Source organism: Delphinapterus leucas, chromosome 1, assembly GCF_059928025.1.
Source record: "Delphinapterus leucas isolate spDelLeu-1000000601 "Yukka" chromosome 1, BTC_Dleu_Yukka2, whole genome shotgun sequence".
Taxonomy (NCBI): domain Eukaryota; kingdom Metazoa; phylum Chordata; class Mammalia; order Artiodactyla; family Monodontidae; genus Delphinapterus; species Delphinapterus leucas.
In genome coordinates, this window is record NC_143129.1 from 25,572,085 (window position 1) to 25,586,895 (window position 14,811).

General features: G+C 39.2%; 1 long non-coding RNA gene across 2 annotated transcripts in view; it reads right to left on the reverse strand.

The window, feature by feature from the left end:
• LOC149750420 (uncharacterized) overlaps positions 1-14,811 on the reverse strand; it is a 126,186-nt gene that overhangs the window by 56,817 nt on the left and 54,558 nt on the right. For both annotated transcript variants that reach the window (XR_016392051.1, XR_016392050.1), the window contains exon 2: positions 10,766-10,848. This is a non-coding gene — a long non-coding RNA (uncharacterized LOC149750420). The remainder of the gene's footprint in view (positions 1-10,765; positions 10,849-14,811) is intronic.

Consider the following 14,811-nt stretch of genomic DNA (forward strand, 5'->3'; position numbering starts at 1 on the left):
AAAGCAGTTCTAAGAGGGAAGTTTATAGCAATACAATCCTACCTTAAGAAACAAGCAACAACTCAAATCAACAACCTAAACTTACACTTAAAGCAATTAGAGAAAGAAGAACAAAAAAAGCCCAAAGTTAGCAGAAGGAAAGAAATCATAAAGATCAGACCAGAAATAAATGAAAAAGAAATGAAGGAAACGATAGCAAAGATCAATAAAACTAAAAGCTGGTTCTTTGAGAAGATAAACAAAATTGATAAACCATTAACAGACTCATCAAAAAAAAAAAGGGGGAGAAGACTCAAATCAATAGAATTAGAAATGAAAAAGGAGAAGTAACAACTGACACTGCAGAAATACAAAGGATCATGAGGGATTACTACAAGCAACAATATGCCAATAAAATGGACAACCTGGAAGAAATGGACACATTTTTAGAAAGATACAACCTTCCAAGACTGAACCAGGGAGAAACAGAAAATATAAATAGACAAATCACAAGCACTGAAATTGAAACTGTGATTAAAAATCTTCCAACAAACAAAAGCCCAGGACCAGATGGCTTCACAGGCGAATTCTATCAAACATTTAGAGAAGTGCTAACACCCATCCCTCTCAAACTCTTCCAAAATATAGCAGAGGGAGGAACACTCCCAATCTCATTCTACAAGGCCACCAAAACCCTGATACCGAAACCAGACGGAAATGTCACAGAGAAAGAAAACTACAGGCCAATATCACTGATGAAGGTAGATGGATAACCTCAACAAAATACTAACAAACAGAATCCAACAGCACATTAAAATGATAATACACCATGATCAAATGGGGTTTACCCCAGGAATGCAAGCATTCTTCAATAGATGCAAATCAATCAATGTAATAAACCATATTAACAAATTGAAGGAGAAAAACCATATGATCATCTCAATAGATGCAGAAAAAGCTTTTGACAAATTCAACACCCGTTTATGATAAAAACTCTCCAGGAAGTAGGCATTGATGGAACTTACCTCAACATAATAAAGGCCATATATGACAAACCCACAGCCAACATTGTCCCCAATGGTGAAAAACTGAAACCATTTCCAATAAGATCAGGAACAAGACAATGTTGCCCACTCTCACCACTATTATTCAACATTGTTTTGGAAGTTTTAGCCACAGCAATCAGAGAAGAAAAAAAAAAAATGGAATCCAAATCAGAAAAGAAGAAGTAAAGCTGTCACTCTTTGCAGATGCCATGATACTATATATAGAGAATCCTAAAGATGCTATCAGAAAACTACTAGAGCTATCAATGAGTTTGGTAAAGTAGCAGGATACAAAATTAATGCACAGAAATCTCTTGCATTCCTATACACTAATGATGAAAAATCTGAAAGTGAAATTAAGGAAACACTCCCATTGACCATTGCAACAAAAGAATAAAATACCTAGGAATAAGCCTACCTAAGGTGACAAAAGACCTGCATGAAGAAAACTATGACACTGATGAAAGAAATTAAAGATGATACAAACAGATGGAGAGATATACCATGTTCTTAGATTGGAAGAATCAACATTGTGAAAATGACTATACTACCCAAATCTACAGATTCAAAGCAATCCCTATCAAACTACCACTGACATTTTTCACAGAACTAGATAAAAAAAAGTTACAATTTGTATGGAAACACAAAAGACCCTGAATAGCCAAAGCAATCTTGAGAAAGAAAAAAAGGAGCTGGAGGAATCAGGCTCACTGACTTCAGACTATACTACAAAGCTACAGTAATCAAGACAGTATGGTACTGGCACAAAAACAGAAAGATAGATCAATGGAACAGGATAGAAAGCCCAGAGATAAACCCATGAACATACTGTCACCTTATTTTTGATAAAGGATGCAAGAATATACAATGGAGAAAAGACAGCCTCTTCAATAAGTGTTACAGGGAAAACTGGACAGCTACATGTAAAAGAATGAAATTAGAACACTCCCTACCACCATACACAAAAATAAACTCAGAATGGATTAAAGACCTAACTGTAAGGCCAGACACTATAAAACTCTTAGAGGATAACATAGGCAGAACACTCTATGACATAAATCACAGCAAAATCCTTTTTGACCTACCTCCTGGAGAATTGGAAATAAAAACAAAAATAAACAAATGGGACCTAATGAAACTTAAAAGCTTTTGCATAGCAAAGGAAACCATAAACAAGATGAAAGACAACCCTCAGAATGGGAGAAAATATTTGCAAACGAAGCAACGGACAAAGGGTTAATCTCCAAAATTTACAGGGAGCTCATGCATCTCTATATCAAAAAAACAAACAACCCAATCCAAAAATACTCAGAAGACCTAAATAGACATTTCTCCAAAGAAGGTATACAAATTGCCAACAAACATATCAAAGAATGCTCAACATTGTTAATCATTAGAGAAATGCAAATCAGAACTACAATGAGATATCACCTCACACCAGTCAGAATGGCCATCATCAAAAAATCTACAAACTATAAATGCTGGAGAGGGTGTGGAGGAAAGGGAACCCTCTTGCACTGTTGGTGGGAATGTAAATTGATACAACCACTATGGAGAATAGTATGGAGGTTCTTTAAAAAACTAAAAATAGAACTACCATAGGACCCAGCAATCTCACTACTGGGCATAGACCCTGAGAAAACCATGATGCAAAAAGAGTCATGTACCACAATGTTCATTGCAGCTCTACTTACAATAGCCAGGACATGGAAGCAACCTAAGTGTCCATCCACTGATGAATGGATAAAGAAGATGTGGCACATATATATATAATGGAATATTACTCAGCCATAGGAAGAAATGAAATTGAGTTATTTGTAGTGAGGTGGATAGACCTAGAGTCTGTCACTCAGAGTGAAGTCAGAAAGGGAAAAACAAATACCGTATGCTAACACATATATATGGAATCTAAAAAAAAAAAAAAAAAAAAGGGTCATGAAGAACCTAGGGGCAGGACAGGATTAAAGGTTCAGACCTACTAGAGAATGGATTCTAAGACACAGGGAGGGGGAAGGGTAAGCTCGGACAAAATGAGAGAGTGGTATGTACATATATACTCTACCAAATGTAAAACCAATAGCTAGAGGGAAGCAGCCGCATAGCACTGGGAGATCAGCTCGGTGCTTTGTGACCACCTAGAGGGGTGGGATAGGGAGGTTGGGAGGGAGGGAGATGCAAGAGACAAGAGATATGTGGATATATGTATATGTATAGCTGATTCACTTTTTTATAAAGCAGAAACTAATACACCTTTGTAAAGCAATTATACTCCAATAAAGATGTTAACAAAAAGACATATGTTACTTAATGCTATAAATACACCTATGAGTTATTATTATTAACCATCATAAATTATTTGATCATTATATATATATATATATATATATATATATATATTTAAAATGTATTACTTTGATACTGTGAAGAAGAAGACCAAGGTTGTGATAATTAACTTTAAGGACCTCAGTTCAGGTAACACTTGTAGTAGCATAATAAATTAATTGTGATATTTGGATTTATATTCTCCCCCTAAATTTCTTATTTGTTGTCCTTACATCTTAATATTTTCCTTTCAATTTCACCTTATGTTACAAATGGGAAGATGTAGACAAATTGGTAAAAGGATGAGTTCACTAAAAAGAGATAAGTATAATTCAGTCCTTATCTGCAAAGCACTGTCACCATTTCTATACAAAACAACATGATTATATTTCAAGGACCAACTTTTTTTTTTTTTTCCGAAGCAGATATCTATTTTTCAGGCAGTCGGCTTGAAATCCTTATTAGGTTTGGAATGAGAATTTCTCAGTTGCCCTCATGGCTCTGAAATCCATAATTTTTATATGTGATCTTCCAGAAGGCTCTTGGAATCTGGCTGCAAGGTAGGGCTACTTACTGTTGAGGCAGCTGGCTGGAGCTGAGGGATTTTAGGGCCTGGCTCTGAGGAAGAGCTTGCTACCTTTTCCTAGGGTGTCATGGATGTGTTTTATTCATCTACTTGTCCAACAAAATCTTGTCAAGCCCTAATTTTTAGAAGGGCTAGTCTCTGAGATAACACTTCATCTGAATCACTTGCTTTAGTTCTGTATGTCTCACCAGCAGGATATTTGAAGTCATTGCCCTCTCCAAAGTGGTGTACTCCAGTCAAAAAGATGTTGATTTGCATTTTCCTCTTTGATCACCTGATCCTAGCACTTTCAGTCTTCATGACATGAAAGAGTTAATGCATCTTTTTCAGCACCTGTCACAATTTGGGAGCAAATCAGGCAGTGAAAAGAGTAGGGCTCAATTAACGTGGACAGAAGTGCATGGGCATTTGGAACACTATTCATAGGTTGTTCTTTTATTGTCTTTTCCCTTCCCCCAACCTTGGCCTGTGGACATGAGTGGCAACTTAAATGAACCATGAAACATCCCTGGAAAAATCTGCAGCATGCAGAAGGAGGCAGCAAAGCATTGAGATGAATGGATCTGGAAGCTTTCTGAGCAGGGGAGAGACAGCAGTTAATATTTATGGGACCATTAAACTCCCATGTGCTCTGGACCAATGAATCTGGAGAGGTGTCATCCAGTCATCAACCTCAGACTCTTCACTAGCATTTATCAAAGTCATGGTCCCTCTCAAACACAGATGATGGGACAGAGCCAGAGTCCATTCTGAACTACACCAACATAACTCTCCTTGCTTCCTAAGTGAAAGGATGTATTTATTCTGTGTGAATGGACAATTTTTAAAAAATAAAACTTGCATTGACTCGTTGCTTAAGCAACTCTTACAAGTCTTAAGATCTCAGAGGCTGGTGGATCCCAATGTGGACTTAGAGAAGTAAATTTGACCTAACCAGACTACTGCTAAATTCAACAGGAAATTCTTTTCAAAAGCCAGAGTCTGAACCCACGTTTGTCACAGATTTTTGGTGTTGGGCTTGTTTTTAATTTTTCTGAGTCATGCTCTCCTCATTCTTCCCATGTATAAAGTGGGAACATGAATCCCTGTTCCTGTTATTCATTCCACACGGTCTGGGTTCTCCCTCTGTGTCAAGCACAGTGCTACACCCTGGGGTACAATAGTAGACAAGCACCCTTTGTTCCTGCTGCCATGGAGTTTAGTGGTTTACTGGGGAAGAGAAATACTACACATGTATTGTAAATGTGGTGAGGGTCATAAAGGGAAAATATAGCACTTGGCAGAAACAGGAAACAGGAAGTCCTAACTTATTCTGAGAGTCAGAAGAGTCTCCCTGAGGAAATGCTGTATGAACTGAGACATGAAGGACAAGTGGGTGATTATTAGATATTGAGAGGTCCGTGAGATTCCATGCCTAGGGAAGAGCGTGTGTGAAAACTCAGGGAGGGCAAGAGAACAGCGCATGCAATTTACAATGTGGTGCTGGGGGGAAATTAAAAGAAGAATTGCCTTTGACAGAGCTTTATAAACTGTCTCTGGAGATTTGCCAAGGACCATCAGCACCTCTACAAAGCCATAAAAGAAAACCCATAAGAAACCCCAGTCACTTAAACATGCATGCTTCCGTTCAACTATTACTGCCAAATGCTCTTGAGGGTCATTTCTGAGGTGGAAAGGCAATCGAAGCCTAGATCATAATCACAGTGGGAATGAAACTCTGGTCCTTGCCTGTCTCGGATATTTTCTGACCTGCAGGAGGCACCATTGAGGGCATCAGTCAAGACCTCAGCTGCCTTAATAGTTAATGCTACTTTTCTCTTCTGCCATCCACTGGCCAGTGTTCTAAGCCAGACACCATGTTGCAACACACCTCTCTCAAGGGAAGTCTCCCCTCTGTTCAGGCATACCTGTGAAGTTGGAGGTGGTCTTTGTCCTCCATCTTTGCAAGTATTAGACCCTAAACCTAATCTCACAGTCCCCTTCTCTGTACTTCTCTGGATCTTGTGGATTATTATACGTCGACTCCTGAGCATAGGTCTTGACGGGGTGGAAATGAGCTCACCTTTGCTCAGAGACATGCTAGAATTAAAACACACATTTTCTGGAAATTACAGGAGAGGTATATAGTTTTTATTATTCAGTGATCTCCAAGGAAAGGCTGTAGGTATCTAGAGTGGGGTTGACACACATTTTTCTCTTTTGTAAAGGTCCAGATGGTAAATAATTTAGGCTTTGTAAATCACATGTGGTCATTATCGCATATTATTTGTTTGTCTTTTACAATCTTGTAAAAATATAAAAACCTCTCTTAGCCCAGCAGCACAGAAACTGGCCACAGTCTGGATTTGGCCCACAGACTGTAGTTTGTCAGTTCTTAATCTAGAGTAAAGGTGGATCAGAGACACGTAGCTCAACCTGATGAACTGTCTTTTTCTTTACTTTCCTTAGCATTAATAATTGTCAAATAGATGCTGTATGCCCGATAGAGTCCTTTTGGATTTTTTTTCCTTTTACACTACTTGCAAACTAACAAGTTAGCCTTCCACAGTTTCATGAATGATGCTAGAATTCACGAGACTCCTGGGTCAGAGACAAAAGATAGTTTATTAATCACTGCAACATCAGTTGCCAGACTATGAGCATTCTTATGCTGGTTCCTCAAGTATAATTTTCACAGGGCAACACGAAAAGGACCAGATGATGTCTGCATGCATAGTGGGTTGCATTACAGGAGAGGAAGCCTGAGTTCATGGAACTGAATATTTTATAACAGACAGTAAACATACTTGCTCTTGTTCCAGAGGGAGACATTATCTCTTATGCGCCAGGCTATGGGCACATCTGCTCTTTGTTCTAGAGAGAGATACTATATTTATATTCCAAGACAGTTTATAAACATCCTAGAAAACACCAGAAGTAAAAGACAGTTATTGTCTTATTTGAAAGACATGGAGAAACACAGTGATCCACGGAAAATTGTCTTTCCGCAGACAACTAGTGTCTATTCACACTAATGTGATAGTCCATCAATTTTGGAGAAATTAAACACCAAATAAGCCATTTCTGGTGTGGAAGTGACTTTGCCTATGTCTTGTATTTAGTTATTTGCTGTCCAAGGACAGATCTAAGATCTAATCTTAAGGTTATTTAGTTCTATAATAACTAAAAACCTTGATAGAGAGATTTTTGGTTCCAAGAGCAAAGGAAGGAGGTAAAAACAAAAAAATGACTCATATGGGGGATTTCCAGGATAGCTGGAATTTGAAATGGAATCAGAAGTACACTAAATAAGAGAAATTAAATTATCACTTCTTTCAATAGGCAGCCCGTTTTTTGTAACATTGTGCCCCAAATGATATAATATTTGGAAGGATTCAAACAGAAAATGAGTAGGAAATTCTTGAATGTGGTCTATGATTCATAGGGAGAGGCCGTAGGGGACAGCCAGGCATGAATACAGGTGGTTTAATGAGAACCATTAAGAGCTAGACCATGCCTGGGTCAACAACGGAAGCAACGTATCGGTGACAGGCAGAGCAAATACAGTTAGTGAATAAGGGTAGCCCAGAAAGCATCACTAGGAATATCTATGTTAATACATTTCTGGTCCAGAGGTCCAGATGAAAATATTCTAGATCTGTGATGCTCCATCAGGTAGCCACCAGCCACATGTGGCTATTGAGAACTTAAAATGTGGTTAGGGCAGTTGAGGAAGTAAATTTCTGATTAACTAATAATTAACTAATTATTTAATTCTAATTAATTTAAATGTAAATAGCTACATGTAGCAAATACCTGTGGACAGCACAGGTCTATACTGTAGTTTTAGGTATAACATTTGATGATTTTCATCCATTTGGAAAGAATGTTATATAAAATGATTAGATAACTAAAGGCTGATTCTAGCTTGTTGAGGTCACCTCTGTGTCAACCTTCCTTGCCTTAAGAGGGGCTTTAATGAGGCAACAGCACCCTTAACAAAATCAAGAGACCCTATGGCCTGTGACAGTAAAAGAAATTAGAGGCGGAAATGTTGAAGATCCCTTCTTCCCATCTTCAGGGCCTTCCCTTCTCCTAATTACCTCTCAGTTGATGTATTATAAAGGGCCCTCAGAAATCAACATCCAATGTTTTTAAACCTCATTGTTATTACTGTTTTAGCAGCAGAACTTTTGGTCACACTAAGACTTTCATGAAATACCCATCTATTGGATAGATAAAACCTGGGATGCAGACTTGTAGTCACACCTGATCTCATGTCTCCCTCGCCCTGCTACCCCTTCAGGACTCTGCAGGGCAGTTTGGAAACCATGATTCTAACAGACTGCTCTGACTTTATCCAAGAGTAAACTGAAATCCAGAGAAATGATGTGCTGGCTCTAAGGCACTTGGCTGCTAAAACAAATGGGACTAGCATTCAGGCCACTGTCTCCCAGGGTTCTCCAGATGTTGCTTCTGCTTGAAGCATTTCTGAGTTCATTAGTCTTTTTAATGCCTCTAAAAATAGGATGGAGCCTGTACCCTGTCACATAGCAGGTCTTTTGCATTCTGTCTGAAGTTGTTCACTGTTGTCTGCTGTGCCTTTCTCTTGTTTCCTGACGGATGCTGCCAGTTCCTTAAAAGCAGGAACTGCACCATCCACTCCCGTTATAGCCATGGTACACTTGGCAGAATGTGAATAACCCTGCAGTCAATATCCATTTGAATGATAATTCTTGTTGTAAGTCGCTTTATTGAAAATTCACTGAATGCCCAGCAGTGTCCTGGGCAAATACAAAAGACAGAAAATAGTCTTTCCCTTTAAGAAGCTTAGGGTTTAGTTGGAGAAACAAGACAGCACAGAGGAATAACAACAAGCGTGCCTCTCTAAGTGAGCTCCAGAGATCACCTGCATCAGACCTATTGAAGAATTCACTGAGAATTCAGATTCTTAGATCTCATACTCTGTGATTCAGATTGGGGAGGGCCCAGGAATCATCCTTTACTATTATTTCTTCAGTTGACTTTGTAATTTTGAAACCTGGAGAATATAAGTTAGCTATCATTTGTAATAGTCTCAAATATCTAGGTTGATGGCAATATTAGAAAATTTTGGTGACCTAAGAAGAGGACTCTGGCTGCATGATGTTAGGTAGAGGGATTGAGGGACAGAGTAGAGTAAGGGACCCACCCCTGTTGAAGCTGCCTCTCTAACCACAGAATACTGGTACCATCAACCCCCAAGATGTAGTGCCTTCTTCCCTGGTGGATGATTAGAGAGGTGCTTTCATACCGCTGATCAGCTGGCACTCCAGATAAACTGGTCACCAGCTCAGGGAGATGGAGTTGCAGGGTGAGGCTGCACTTTTGGACAAGCCACGTGGAGGACAGGAGAAGATGTTATCAGCGTGGAGGAAGATTTGTCAGTGGCTGTATTCGGTATTTATTGCTTCATAACAAAGTACCCCAAAACTTAGTGGCTTAAAAAAACAAGCATTTAAAATTTCACAAGGTTTCTGAAGGACAAGAATCTGGGAAAAGCATAATTAGGTATTTCTGGTTGAGGGCCTCTCACAAGTTTGCAGTCAAGATGCTGGCCTTCGATAGAGGCATCTGAAGGCTTGACTAGGGTTAAAGGTTCTGCTTCCATGCTCACGCATGCGGCTGTTGGCAGAAGGCCTTAGCTTTTTGTGGACTATTTTCTGGAGACCTCAGCTCTTTACAATGTGGTCTATTCCACAGGACTGCTCATGACATGGCATCTCTCTTCTCCAGAGCAAGTGATGAGAGAGAGGGAGAGAGAAAGAAACAGAGACAGAGAGAATGAGAGAGAGAGAGAGATGGAGGGAGAGAGACACTAATTAGAAAACACGTCTTTTATAATCTAACCTCAGAAGTGACATACACTATCGCTTCTGCCATATTCTATTAGTCACAGTGACCAACCCTGGTGGGATGAGATTATGCTAAACTGTGGATACCAGGAGATGGGGCTCATTGGGAACCATCCTGGAGGGGCTGCTCTAGGAGTCTTCTGGGGAAGGATGACTACTAACATAGCTGTAGATGTGCAACCTATGTCCTCAATTTAGACCAAGTATAAACCTTACTTTTTAAATCTCCAACAAATGATGCTTTCTCACACACTCACATGTAGAAACTCTCGACATCTACTCTTACACAAGCCACCCTTGCTTGCTGTCTGTGTTTTCCCAAGCTTTCTTCTATAAACATGGCCCATATCCACTACCACCCTATCCCACCAATGGGAAGTTATTCTCAGGGAGGCAACTTTCCTATTACAGTTATTCCCTACCCTCTTTAGGTGGCAAACAATGAGAATTACCTTCTAGCGCATAACAAAGAGTTGTGAGTAACACACATGCCTGTGTTTCTTGGGTTGCTCGAATGTGAAAATTGTTTCCAGGAAAGCTGCCTCAGAGCTGCCCATGTAGCTGTAATATGTCTGAGTTCCCTATATGTTAAAAAAAGAGAGAAAGTGCTGTTGTTTTGTGTCTACTGGAGTATGAGCCTTCATACAACTTCTTCAAAAACAGTTTTTAAATACAGTTTAACTTTTATTAAAAATTTGGCATCTTTCACATTTGTGTGTGTGCATGTATGTGTGTTTGTATATATTTATTCAGATTTTTAAAGCATAAACTACTGATACATAGTTGTATTCACTGTGTACATATAATGTTGAATCTTGTTTATTTATTATTATTTTTTACCTAGGTTTTACATTTTCTTTTACCATTTTTACCTGGGTTTTACCATTTCCCAGGGTTTTATGTTTTCTTCATAACCACTATTCATGCATTCATTCAACAAACTTTTATTGAATGCTTACCCTAATCTAGGACCATTCCAGGCACTGAGGATACAGCCTTGAACAAGAGAGCCCACTTCCTGCTCTCAGGTTGCTGACTTTACCTTGAAGAGAGAGAAAGAATAGATAATCAAGAAAACAAGATGGTTTCAGATGGTAATGAGTGTCTTCAGCCAAATAAAGCAGGTTACTATGATGGAGTGCCTGGGCAAGGGGCGTTTACTTAGATTAGGTTTTTTAGAATGAGGAAGAAAGTGGAGCTGAGACTTGAATGATGGAGGCAGCCATGAGAAGAGATACGGGACGAAATTTATGGACTGGCAGAATAGAAAGTGACAGTAATTTGAAGCCAGAGTAAGTTTGGTGTGGCTGAGAACAAAATAGAAAGCCACTGTGGTTAGAACATTGTGGGTGTTGGGGAGGGAGAGAGAGGAAAAGATCCCTAAAGTAGGATAGGGACAGATTATGTGAGGGTTTACAGGTCAGGGTAAGGAATTTTGATATCCCAAGTTCAATGAAATCCTTTAGAGGGTTTTAGTTAACATCTAGTCCAAGCAGGAACATAGTTTACACTCAGTAAATATATGTGACTACATCAACAAACTATGCATTACTTAACCATTTTATAGAATATGTATTACTTAACCATTTATAGAAATAAAAATAGCCATTTTCTATTATAGATCATAAATTTAGTACCTTTAGCTCTTCTCCATATTATTTTATTAATGTTTGAGGTTGTGGCCCTAAAGTTTCTTGGGCCAATAGAAAATTAATAAAAAAATCTTAGTCCAGAAATGCCAGAATACATTCTGCATTGATCAGAAAAAATAAAATGCAGGACCTTCCTGGGCTTTTGATATGAGACGAAAGATAGCTCAAGTTTGTTTTAGCCTGTCCTCATTTAAATATTGTATTGTCACATGCCAAATTTCATACGTCTGTTTTCATAGTAGTTTGTGTCAATTGCACATTTTGCAAAAGTATTACAGACTTCTCTCAGTGAGTCACAGATGGAAACATCTTCATTAGTTAAAGAGCAAGAAACACACTGTATAGTGAACTGTATCTTATTAGCATAACTTGAGAGTCTCACTTCATTCAGTAATACTGGCCTTTGAGGAATGTTAGACATTTGATGATCTTAAAAACATCTTGCAGGCTGTTACTGCCATAATGCTAAAACTAGGAAGTACATATTATTTCCCCTGAAGGGGTTCATATGAACCCCTTGACTTCCTCAGGAGCAGAACAGTCAGGACCAGAGTGTATATCTGTAAGATGGAGGCTGTCCTCTTTTGGTTGGAATGGGAAGACTGAAGTTTTCCAATACAGATTATAATTTATGTCCCACTCACTCTTCTGAGCAGGCTGGGCAAACCCACATGATGCCAGAGCCCTGGGGTGGTGGTGATGACCCTTCACCCACATTCTCAGCAGATGACTTTATCTCTTACTTCACCATGCTGGCTATTCTCCACCTGGCCCTCTCTGCTTCACCCTTCTCTGTCTTTCCTCCTGACTTATCTCTAAAATGTCTGTATTTCTTTGGGGTTTATCCAGGGCTTTTTTTGCTTCTCATTCTGTACACACTCTTATGAGAGTCATCCACTCCTGTGGCTTCAATTCATCTAAAGGCAGATGACTCTCAAGTCTATAGGTCCAGTCAAGACTCCCAAATCAGTTTGGCCAGAGCTGAAAGGACCATGTCTCCCTCCCCCACTCACCTGAAATCTCGCCTATGCTGTCCTCTGTCTCAGTTAATAACCTCATTCACCACCATGCTGTTTGAAGCAAAGTCCTTGGAGTCACTTTTGACCTCCTCCTTCCAATTAATCACCCATAAACTCAAGCCCCTAGGCTTGGACAATCCAGCCCGTGCTAAGCTCTCCAGCCTTCTTTGCAGAATTTTCATTTATGTTGTAAAATGCTCCTGCTTGACTGGACTGATTCTGGTTCCTCCAGGCTTTACCTCACTCTCCCTTGCCTCCAGGTCTCTACATATACTATTTCTTTGGCCAGGAACACACTTCCTTTGTTATCCTCTCTTGCTATATAAAATTTAGTCATTTTTTAGCTCTTAATGTAAAAATCACTTCATCCAGGACTCTCTTCTGGATAGCTGGATAGTTTAGATTCCCTCAGGAGCCCCCCTTCCCTGTCTACTCCAGGAATCTTGTCTTTCCTCTACTATAATTTAAAAGTTACAATTACTTAATCTGTCTCCTCCTCTAGACTTTTACTTGCCACTGATTCCCCAAGTCCTGGCCAATGGAATTTACTCATGTTGAATACTGATGATAATTAAGAGGACTAGTGCTTTCCATGTACAGTGGCCGTACCTCTAAGTCACTTCCCAGCCTTTCTTCCAGCCATGCATAGCCATGTGACAAAGTTCCAACCAATGGAATGTGAAAATTTTCAGTCACTTTCTTAAAAGGAAATTGTCTGCCTTCTACTTCTGCTCTCCTATTTCTCAAACTAGAATGCAGATATGGCAGTGACCTAGATCTAACCTTGCAGACAAGGACAATTTCCTCCTAGACTACAAAGCAATAAAATGTAACAAATCTGAGACAAGTAACGGTGTGAAACTAACCACTAAAAAAAAAGGTTTGGGGCATACATACAGTCTTTGACATATGGTCTGAGAGACCCAATATTTGAAGTCTAACTGTCCAAACTGTGAAAGAAAAAGAAAAAGAAAAAAAAAAAAAGAATCCAGAAGGTGTTATTAAGGGTATGGTGTTTGAGGACGGAAGGGGTCACAAAAGCAGTGCCTAAGTCATCTCTACTCTCTCCCATCTTCTTCCACTCCTCCCTGGGCAAGTTTAGCTGATCCTTAGTTGTTTTCTATCCAGTTAATCAAATCTCAGGGCCAGAGATAATTAAGAGAAAAAGAAATGCAAAAAAGCCAAGGCAGCTCGTGATCTGGGTCCCCTGTCACACCAGCACAACTACCCTACATGCTCCCCGCCTACTCTTTACCTCTTTAGCCAGGCCTCTGCCTTCACAAGCTCTCTAACTCTGCCCAGCTCTTAAATATATGTTGTTCCAGAGATGTGGTCCTAAACCATATCTCTTTTCACACCCTACACTTTCCCTGAGTGGCCCCATTCATACCCATGACTTCAACCTTCACTCACATGTTGCTGATGCCTAAATCGTTACCTCTAGGCAGCAATACTTGCTGGAGGGCTAGATCTGTGTGACCAACTAACTGCCTAATAGGAATGTCCAGTTGGGCATCCACAAAGTACCTTGACACGTCCAAAGATAAATGTGTCGTCTGCCTTGCAAGTCTGCTTCCTCTTGTCTTTGTTCCACAATTTCCCATAATAAACTTTAGAGTCATGATATAGTAATAAAGGCACACATCTATTCAATGTTCAACACATCTATTCATAAGCCAGACAAGAAGAGCCCATATATATATATATATATATATATACACATACACACATATATATGTAAAAGGAAATTGTTTGCCTGTATATATATACATATATCCATTTAATCCTTATGGGTGTATATATATATATATATATATATATATATATATCCATTTAATCCTTAAAATCTTAAGTGCTATTACAGTCCCACTTTACAGTTGGACAACTAAAGCAAAAAGAGGTAAAGTAACTTGACCTACATTTAAGTTGCCAAAGGCAGGATTCAAATCAAGTTTGGTTCCAGAGTCTGGACACATAACTACTATGCTATGTGCTTCTAGAAGCACTAGGTTTTTAAATATTATTTTTTTCACTAGTGAGCAAGATTCTTGAGGAATGGCTTCCTAAAAATAAGCTTTGAAATTCCAGCACCCAGCTCCATGCCTGGTGAATAATAGTGTTCACAGAATAAAGAAAGAGAAAAAAAATGCAAGTGTGTAGGAGAGTTTGGAAAAGTAACTATGAAGTTAACCACAAGTCCAAGAAAACCCGTTACAGAAAGCTGTCCTCTCCTTCCTCCCACTTCCTCTACACTTCCCCTTCTACTCAAGTATTTGCAGGATCTTCAGAACCCCAGAAAGACGTCTATAAAATATGTCAAAATGGCAGTTGGGG